Below are 11,386 nucleotides of genomic sequence, written 5' to 3' on the forward strand. Positions count from 1 at the left end.
CAAAGTGTTCGCAACGGGAAAGTTGTATTTACTATTAAAGGCTAGGTTTTACAATTGGAAAAGAGTTAAAGGGAAAGATTGTGCAGTCCTTAAGCATATTGATAGTGCACAACATAGAAATTCTATGGTATGCAGTGAAAACTTGTTGAACTAGGATGCATGCAATGAAAACATCATATCCAAGCTGTAACATCCCGAAATTTCCAAAATAATATTAATTATATTATTTAATAATAGAGGGAAAGTTTACTCGGGTTATCGGGAAATAAATAAATAGAGTAGGAGTTGGTATGGGTCGGGCTAGTGTTGGGTAATGGATATGGGTTATGGACTTGGGTTATGAAAGAAGGAAGGAGAGTCCATGGGCTTGAGCCCATGATCCCTAAATATAAATACCATTAATCACCATTTAATCCTCATTCTCACATATTCCATACACCACCAAAACACACACTTAATATTTCTCTCTAGTTCTTCCTTATCTCTAGCCTAAATCAAGAAGGAAACCAAGCACCGACCCGAGGTAACGATAGTTTAATATTGTATGAGCTTAACCCGTTAGATATAGTTGCGAAACGACGAGCCGACACCGTTAAACCGTTTAAATCATGAGATCCGGGTGGAATCGGGTATAAACCGAACCTATGATGAGCTTAGGGATCACCCTAGCTCAGATCTGGATCGAACGGGGCGAAAAACGGTGAAAAACGAGTTAAAACTCGTTTTTCCGGTGAGTTTGCGTATTTCCGGCGGCTTTCCGGCAATGACGGCGCCGGAAAAGTTAATATGAGGTCAGGGAATGTTCTGACATTCCCTGACCTAACCCTAGTTCGCTATGGGAACTTAGCGAATCGAAGGGTGTAACATCCTACTTTCAGTTATATTAATAAAATAAAGTTCGTTTATTTTATAGCGGGTCGTTATCGGTTTAGTTGAATAGAATACGAGATGGACTTGTGTTAGGTAAATGGATATGGATTATGGACTTGGGTTATGGAGGAATGAAGGAAAGACCATGGGCTTAAGCCCATGATCAAAAATATATATACCCTTAATCCTCCATTTAATTCATTTACACATATCCCTTACACCATCCAAAACACACACTTAAGATTCTCTCTCTAGTTCTCTCTCTCTAAACCGATATCAAGAAGGAAACTGAGAACCGACCCGAGGTAATGATAGTATTTTATTGTTTGAGCTTAAATCCGTTAGATATAATCATGAAACGACGAGCCGACACCGTAAACCGTTTAAGTCACGAGATCCGGGTGGATTCGGGTATAAACCGAACCTATGATGAGCTTAGGAGTCACCCTAGCTCAGATCTGGATTGAACGGGATGAAAAACGGTGAAAAACGAGCTAAAACCCGTTTTTTCCGGCGAAATCGCGTTTTTCCGGCGGCTTTCTGGCAATGACGGCGCCGGAAAGTGGTACGAGGTTAAGGGGGAATGTCAGGGAATGTTCTGACATTCCTGACCTAACCCTAGTTCGCTACAGGAATATAGCGAATTAAAGGTGATTCGCTAGCTAGTTCGTCCATGGGAACATAGCGAACTGATTACAGTTCGTGTTCAATTCGTTAAGGGAAAGGGGTGACGAATCACCCTTGATTCGTTATGACCAGTTCGTTAAAGTAGATATCGAATTTGAAGGTCCAATTCGCTACTTGGACTGGTTCGCTATATGGACTGATTCGTTAAGAGTCCAGTTCGTTAAAGGTTCCAATTCGTTACAAGAACCAGTTCGTCATGGTAAGTCAGTTCGTTAAGGATAAGTAACGAATTAGAAGTTTAACAGAATGACAGAATGGTCCCTGGACTTAGAAAAGAATGATTTAATTACAAATAAACCCCAGCCAGGGGCTCTGCCCCTTGGACCCCGCTAGGGGCTGCCGCCCCTAGAACCCCGCTGCCAGGGGCGCTGCCCCCGGACCCCCGTTCGTTGAGGGTAATAATTAAACTGGAAAGACGATATGTGTAGTGATAGTTATTGATACGTATAATTATTATACAGTTAGTCGCGCGCAGCTAAAGAAGGGGATAACCGTAAATGGTGAACGCAACCGCCTTGAGGTGAGTTTCTAGCCCCACTTCCTTGTTATGTTTTCGGGGCTGTGTGCATACTCGATGTGATAGTTAATACACTTATCTTAAGTAGTAAGTGTATGCCTTGTATGATTTATGTATGATGATTGTTTGACGGTGCGTGAACGATCTTCGGATATTGCATGTACCGTCAGGTGGTAGTTAAGATATGATTGATAAGTATGATGAAAGATAGGATGTATGTATGAATATATGATGTATGCATAATGTATGTATGTTATGATGATGGTACGTAAACACTCTTCGGAGATTGCACGTATTGTCAAGGAAAGTATGTATGAATAGGTACGGTACAGTTACACGAAACAAAGGGACCAGACCCTAATAATATCTGTGACGTTAGGGACCAGACCCTAATAATATCTGTGATGTTAGGGACCAGACCCTAATAATATATGTGATGTTAGAGACCAGACCCTTATAATATCTGTGAGGTTATAGGGCGAAAGGCTCTTTAAAACGTATGATTATGTATGTAAAGGAAGTATGAAGGTAAGAATGAAAGTATATGCACTTACGTGTGTATGTAAGAAAGTTAAGAGGTTAAGTATGAAATGTAAGAAGGTATTGTATGATTATGTGATTAACTAGAACTCACTCAGCGTAGCTGACTTTTAGTATGCACGCAGGTGAGTAGGATGAGGCAGCTCGCGTGAGGAGACACGTGGCACTGAATGAGGGGCTGGCATCGGAAGACGCAAGATGTTTAAGTTTAATGTTTTGTTTATTTTGAAAGACAAGATGTTGTTTTAAGACAAGAGGTGTTTTGTTATGAAATGTTTTATGAAAGCTTTTATATTCCGCGAATGTTTTAATTAACTCTGATATTTAGAACTGCGTTTATGAGTAAATCCAACACGAAAATAGGGCTACCGGTAACGGGGCCTTACAAAGGGTGATTCTTTAGCTGATTCGCTATGGGAACTTAGCGAATCGGAGGGTGATTCTTTAGCTGATTCGCTATGGGAACTTAGCGAATCGGAGGGTGATTCTTTAGCTGATTCGCATAAGGAAGCCTAACGAACTAGGCTTGATTCTTTATCCGATTCGTTAAGGGAAAAGGGTAACGAATTACCCTTGATTCGTTAAGACCATTCATTAACAGAGATAACGAATTAGAAAGTCCAATTCGCTAAGACCAAAGTAACGAACTAGAAGTTTAGCATAATGACAGAATGGTCCCTGTACTTAGAAAGGAATGAGATAATTACATAGTAGCCCTTGGACTTTGATAATTTATGAAAGATGCCCTTAAAGGATTAACGAGTAATGATTAACTAACCGGGTAATGATTCAATGAAGTAAAACCGGCTTAGACACGTAAGACTAATTAAGTAGTAATGAGAATGGCTAGAGTAGTATTTGATATTCAATTATTAAACGGTTAGAAGCGCACAGCTCGAGAAGGAATAAGCAGTAGCAAAAAAAGTAACCAAGTTCAGGTGAGTTTCTAGCCCCATTTTCCTTGTTATGTTTTCGGGGCTGTGTGCATACTCGATGTGAAGTGTGAATACACTTACCTTAAGTGGTAAGTGTATTCTATAGATGTTATACGAGGTAGCTAATATATAATACTTGCCGGTGCGTGAACGATCTTCGGATATTGCACGCATCGCCAAGGATAGTGATTGCCAAGTGGTTATTAGTGTGTATGAATGCTATGATGTGACTTGCTTATTATGTAAATGATATGAAGCGTGTTGTAGACAAGTAGAGGTAGAGTGTGTTAGAAGTGGCAAGAGTCTAGTAAGAGTGTTAGTGGCATGACGATAGTACGTGGTAGGGTAAGCCTATACGTGACTATGTCATTAAAGTGGCAAAGTGGCAAAGTGGCATAACGTTATACGTTATTAAAGTGAAAAAGTGGTAGGTGTAAATAAGAGGCTAAGTGGTAAGGTGAGCAGGTTAGATAGTGGACTACGTGTCTTCGGATACGTATATGATGCACGTAGTGGTTGTAAGATAAGTTGCTTGATTAACTAGAACTCACTCAGCGTAGCTGACTTTTAGTATGCACGCAGGTGATCAGACCAAAGAACTAGCATGAGGATGGCACATGGCATGGATTGAAAGGATGGCATCTGAAGATGGAAGAAAAGATGTTTTAAATATAATGTTTTGTGTTATGGTATCAAAGAAAAGATTTAATGTTTTGTAATGAATTTTTAAGTTGACGTTTCCGTGAAAGTTTTAATTAACTCTGATTGTAAGAACTGTGTATATGAGTAAATCTGACGCTAAAGTAGGGCTACCGGGTACGGGGCCTTACACAAGCGGGATAAAGAGGAGATATAGAAGAATTTTCACTATAACAACAACTATTGATGCAGTTCGTTGGTTGACATATCAGCTTGTTATTTACGAGGGTATGATGAAAGTTCTAAGTCTAAAAATTGCGGTAATTTGCTTGAACTACTAAAACTGCTAGTCTCTTATAATGATAATGTTTCGAGTGTTATTTTAGACAATGCTTCGTATAATCCAAAGTATAATTCTCATGATATTCAAAAATAGTTCCGAGTATTGTTGCAAATGAAGTGTGCAAGCATAATCGCAATGAAGTGGGAGATTCATTCTTTTGTGTCATGGTTGATGAATCACGTGATAAGTAAAAACAAAAGAGCAAATGGCCATAGTTTTGTGATTTGTTGATGGACAAGGGATCATACGAGAAAGGTTTTTGGATTTGGTTCATGTTAAGAATACTTTTGCATTAACCCTGAAAACACATCCGTGGAGACAACGTTTGCAATATCAATTTGATGTTAGTAAAATCTATGACCAAGGCTATGATGGTGCTAGTAACATGAGAGGGGAATGGAATGGATTAGAAGCAATGGTTCTTAAGGATTGTCCTTACTCTTATTATGTTCACTTAACTTTGTACTTGCTTGTGTTTATTATTATAAGTGTGAAAAGAGTTTAACAAAGTCATTAGCTTATTAAAATTAGATTAAAAGATAAGAAAAACTATTCACCCTCTAATTTATTTTTTTCACAAACACTTAACCGAACATTGGCCGTTTTGTAGTTCCAAACCTGCTCTATGCTCATTTATTTTACTGAATTTATGTAGTCGTCACATTCCCACATTGATGTTCCTATCCACTAGACGGTTCCTAAACGAATATTTATGTGGATGGTTTTATCTAAGGATATTATGGTTTGGTGACAAAACATCTTATGTTGTTATAATAAAAGTTGCATTTTATATGTTAACTTATATTGAAAAAAACTAGAGTCGGATTTATTATGATAAACTAACATTACTTGGGAGAGGTGGCGCGTGTTTGATATAAATAGATGTAAGAAAGGGGTGCTAAAGTAAATCGGGTGTATTGTTATCATGGAGGTGGTGTAACTTTGTTGAACTAGCAACTTGCTAGGTCAACTTTTATGTTTTATTTAATAAAATTCTCGGTCATTAAAAAAAACAACCTAGTGTCATGTCACTATCATCTCTCTCCCCTCTCTTGCTTTCTTGTCCATGACCAATTCCAACAAACAACAAAGAGACTATTTTGGCTTTTTTTAGCTAAAAAGTTTGCATTGACAAGTCTCTTTCATAAAGTTTGCATTGACAAGTCTCTTTCATAAAATCATGGTGTACTTCTGTGCATAAGTGAGATGATATTTTACTTATAAAAAGGCATCAAACCCATGAACATGATAATGGAGGATGAAGCTACGGTTTTAGCTCAAGGTAAGAATACATAGTTTCGTAAGTTGGGTCTTTGGATTAAAGTAGTTGATGGTTTAGATCAACAGTGTGCTAAGCAGTTGTATATAGGGGTGTGCGTGATGTGGTTTTTGATTGAAACCGAACCGAAAACCAAACTTTCAGTTTTATGACTTTTTAAAACCATTCGGTTTTGGTTTGTTCGGTTCGATTCTTGGTTTTTGGATTTGGTTCGGTTTTGGATGCGGCTTTTTCGGTTTTGCTAATTGAGGCAAAACGTTTTGGGCCAAAATAAACTTGACCCAAGATATTGAAATTGGGCATGATATTTGTTTTTTTTATTTAAACTAATGATTAATAGAATATTGAATGCTTGAACCTCAAATATTATTAAAAGCTGATAAAAGATAGATTTAAAATCAAAACTAAAAGTACCAGTATTATTAGTTAGTAATCATATGTTGAAACCAAATGTACATGTTATTAATCATATGTTAAAACTAAACAAATAGTAATCGGTAGATTTTCTTTTAAATGTTACGGTTAAGATGTTATGGCTATTTTAATTTGTTGTTTCGGTTCATTTTGGTTTTTTCGGTTCTTAACAAATACAAAACCGAACCAAAACCAATATTTCGGTTTTTGCTAAAGTTGAAAACCGAACCGCCGGTTTCTAATTTGGTTTGGTTTTTTCGGTTCGTTTTTTTGCTTTCGATTTGGTTTTTTCGGTTTTATGCACACCCTAGACTTGTATAGTGTCATATTTACATGGTATAGTGTTATCTTTGCATGGTGTGTTTTATTTTAAGTCTTCTTACACTTCCTCAAAACAATAATTTCTTATTTAAATAGAAACCAGGTATCGATACCGAATCATTACCGAAAATCCCGATTTCCCCAAAATCTTGGTACCGGTACCGAAGACATAAATTCGAGAAATACCGGTACCGAACCATATTGGTACTAAAATGTACAGATCCTAATACATCTACCCGTACCCTATTGCTTATCTCTATTTTTGCGATACATGACAATTTTATTCTAAGTTATTGTATATTAGGCTTATTTAGTGTTTTTTTAAATGAACGATTTAAAGACTTGTTGATTTTAAAAACTGTAGATTGTTCGGGCCTTTCAATTCATAGATGTAAATCTCAGGCCTATAAATGGGGATATTCTCGAAACTTACAAACAAAAAAGAAAGTTGATCAAAATGTGCATTAAAGACTTTTTTTTGGAGATATATGCCTATCAAAATCGTGAGCATCAACATGTAGGCTGGGTACTTTATCGCCAGGTTTTCCTTTTCCTCAAAAACTTCGGCTTGTGGTAAAAGGTTGCGATGATTAGGTTAAAGGTTGCAATGATGATGAATGGTTATGCATAATAACTCAAGCAAGGCGTAAACTTTTCTACGCAATGAATCACGTTATATCAATGCATCATTGTCCAATAAATGAATTCTGTCACACCCCAACCTACGGCGGAACATGCCGGGGCGAGACATTGATTATATCATAGCTCAGAAGACACTAAGTAAAATACAAGTGCCAATATCTAAATTATTCATTCATATATTAATTTTCGAAAGCACAAACATTGTCTTAACAATAACGTTACAAATCAATAATAAATAACTTATAACAAAAAGAAATTAGCTGTTTACTCTCGTGAGGATTTCATGACGTTACCCATACATTCTGCTATATTTTCATTGGAGAGCCTCGAGGAGCTCCAGCTTGAGGGATGTAAATTGGTCTGTCATGTACCCCAGGACTTCACCGGGTTCAAGAAACTCAAAACACTCATTCTAAATCCTCTGTATATCATGGTGGCAAGCGATCTCTACAGGCTTCTTTCTACATGTTCTGCCCTCGAAAACTTAGTATTGGTAAGTCCCTAACAAAATATTTCATTCTAATAACATACATTAAGCTTACATGTTCTAATAATTAATCTAGGAAACTGGTGATGAACATGTTGAGAATGATGATGTTGATAGAATAAGCATTGTTGAGCTGTTCAAGTGCTTTCAGAATCTGAGGAGTCTCTTCATTTTCTACACATTGACCCTGGTAAAAGTATTATTTATGGTTTTTACATTTTAACTCATAATTGTTGTTCTTTTGTTGTGCCTGTTTTAGAAATTTGCTCCGGGTAACCCTTTACCCGTCGTGCTTCCCGATCCGTTGGCCAACCTCACCAAGTTAAAGATGGACTCGCTTAGAGTTTCTCACCAACATCAGCTCCCGGTTTTTCTATTGCTCATCAACAGCTCTCCTAGGTTGGAGAAGCTCAGGATCCATGTGCGATTCTATAATTATATTTTTTTTGTTTTGTTTTTGCTCTCTCTAATTAATTTTAATCTATTTTGTAGTTTGATGATCGTATTGAAGTAGCTGATGCAACATCTTCTTGGGTGTGTTCAGCGACTGATTATCTTGACATGTCGTGTTGCCGTTTAACGCTTTTCGAAGCTCATGGACTCAATATTAATAGAAGTCGGGAGCTTGATGTTGTTCGGCTGGTCGTTGCCAAGTCACCGGCCTTGAAAGAGGCGAAGTTTGTGACAACATTTGGCATCGATGAGGCAGAATTGAACGTGATCAGGATGAGTTTAATTACTACAGGCACCTGCCTCATTGGAACTGAGGACCATCTATTCGCGATTTTGGCAGGCAGCAGCATTTTAATAAATCGAAACTGTGTGCGGGTTTACTAGTTTTTAAAGGATTTGTGGTGGTACTGTTCTAGTTTGATAAATATCGCGTTACAATTTTGATGGTACGCTTGGAATCTACAGGTGTCATATGATACATCGAATGCCATAAGAACTTATCAAACTTGTTAAACCATGGTGGGCAAATTATTACTACATTCTGAGGTTAAATGCAAAGTTTTACAAAGCATGCAGACTGACATTTTGAAACTAAGTATATAAAGGGATGGCAACAGGTTAGGTTTGGGTCGGGTCTAGGTATCCCAAACCCGAACCCGATTATTAAAACTCATCTCAAACCCTTTGGGTATTTGTCGGGTAATTACCCATCGGGTATCGGGCACACCCATTAGTTTATTGAAAAAACCAATCGGGTATACCATGCTCAAACCCATCGGGTTTTAACAAAATAGCTAATCAATTACAACAAGTTTATATGTTTGTGCACATTATCAACCGTTCATTAAAATAAGTTTCTAATATGTTTATGATGTTATGTATCTGGTTATTCGTCTTTTTCATCAAAAATCGTTAACAAACAGCAAGAATAACATTCTTGTGGTTGCTTCCATCAGTAACCAAGTAAAAAAGAAAATGTGAAACACTGGCATAAAGGATACATCGAACTTTTACAAACAAAACGATTATCATACCAGAGGACATTGATATGGAAACTAAAAAGTCATGGACTGAAATGATCACGCCGTATATTTAGAATATACTATTTTTTAATGTATAATGTAAATAAAATTATGTCGGGTACGGGTATATAATCACAACGTACGTTATCGGGTAATCGAGTATATTAGAAATCTCATACACGTTGTGGTGTTTTGGGAAACGTCAACCGCCATCTTTTTCATTGGCTGGAAGAAAGTGACGGCCCACCTCCTTCTAACTTTAACGTTCTTCACAACGTTGAGAGAATTTTTGATGCCCGAAAACGCTGAGGGGCGGTGTTCTCCGTCGTTTTGAGGCCAAAACACCGTTACATTATTGCCATTACGGATGTTCTAACTCGTAACTATATTTCTAGTTTCAGAAAATATTACCATGAAGATTTACTATCTACTTTTGGTGTGTTTCCTACTTGTTGTTTATGGATTGTATAACGAGTATTCTACATATTTTAGCGTCAAATTCATGTGTTGTGTTTTCTTTGAAATGCTTTCTTATATGCTGGATTAATGATTTTGTTTGTTGTTATTTTATACTTAGCACCAAATACAAACTATAATAACCAAATACGAACTATAATACAACATTTGGGGTAACAAAAGAACAATTGCTACGACACTTCAGTTTATTATTATATGCCACATATCCTACAAACACCAAGTAGCAAGTATAAAGTTCCTTATGTTTTATCTATTATTTTCTTCAACTTCTTTTATTTTATAATCCGCATAACAATCGGTCTTGACATGTGTTCATCCCTACAAATTGCATACATGTTTGTGCAAGCGATTAACGATTAACGAACCTTAAATGGAGAGTTTTGCAAATGCTGATGTAGTGTTAAAAAGCTTGTTTAGTAATATAAAAAAGCCCAAGTTCAAGTTTTACATATGCAGAGAACCGACGGGACTAGCGAAAATAGACAGGCTAACGGGGTTGCTAATAGGGATGAGCATGAGACACTACTCGTACTCGTACCCGTACTTGTACCATATTGTACCCGTATCAAAAATCAATAAAAACGCGTACCAATACCCGTACCAAATTTTTCGGTATGGTACAGGTACGGGTATTGGTACGGGTATTTTGGTACAGTACCCGTTTTTGTACCACTTTGCTTTTTTATATCCAAATCTCTGATAATCTTGAAACCGGCACCGGTACGAGAAACAAACAAAAATGAATTAGTCCGAGTAATGATATGTGTACAAGTATATGACATGTAGCAAATTAGTATAAGTACCAAATTGCTACGGGTTCCGATATTACAAATACCACAACCAAAATATATAGTCAAAACCAAATATAAAACCAACAATTATACAAAAATAAACCATAATATGAAAGTCTTACAGAATGTAACATAATACCAAAACATAGCAAATGTCCAAAAATCGTATCATAATAAACCAAATCAAACCAAACCAAAACAAAAAAAATTTAAAACATGTTTAATCTTCATTATTCACCTTTCCATTTTCCCTTTTCCTTTTCTTTATATATTGCATCCTCAATTTCTAAAAAAAAAACAAGAAATATAGTTAATACATATTATTTATTAAGAACCAAATAAATTAAAAAAATAAGAATTACTATTACATATGACAATATCGTCATCTTTCAATATATCTTCTATATCATCAATAATGGGTTTTCTCGATTTTCTCACCCAATCACTTGTTAAACACTGTGAATAATCAATAAATATAAAAATTGATAACTTTAAGTTCGAAAATCGAGCCTGAGAATAGGATAAATCGGCCATCAACTGAAGCGGATTTTGTTTGTGTGCATAAGATGTGAGATGAAATTAAAAAAAAATGTCTGGCTTAATTATCTTGATGGGGAAAGCCATAATGATAAGAAAATACATCCTACTATACTATTAAAACAAATTAGTTTGCCTCCACATGCCCCTTTCCTATTGGACGATTTCCTTAATTTCCAAATATAACTTCCACTTCTCTATTTTTCTTACCAATTAAATAAATCAAAAATACTAATAATTAAAATACTTAATTAAAATAGTTATTGTAACCATTAACCTAAAAGCCGGTTTCCAATTTTCTTTTCTTTCATCTTCAATTCAATATACGCTCTCTTTCATACTAAACCTTTTAACGTAATCAACCAAAGCCTCCATTCAATCGTCCATTATTGGATATCAATCGAATAATGATTTCATTAGGTTCTTCATATA

The sequence above is a fragment of the Bidens hawaiensis genome, unplaced genomic scaffold, assembly GCF_021521415.1.
Source record: "Bidens hawaiensis isolate Kalapana, Puna unplaced genomic scaffold, B.hawaiensis_p1.1 tig00000820_1, whole genome shotgun sequence".
Taxonomy (NCBI): Eukaryota; Viridiplantae; Streptophyta; class Magnoliopsida; order Asterales; family Asteraceae; genus Bidens; species Bidens hawaiensis.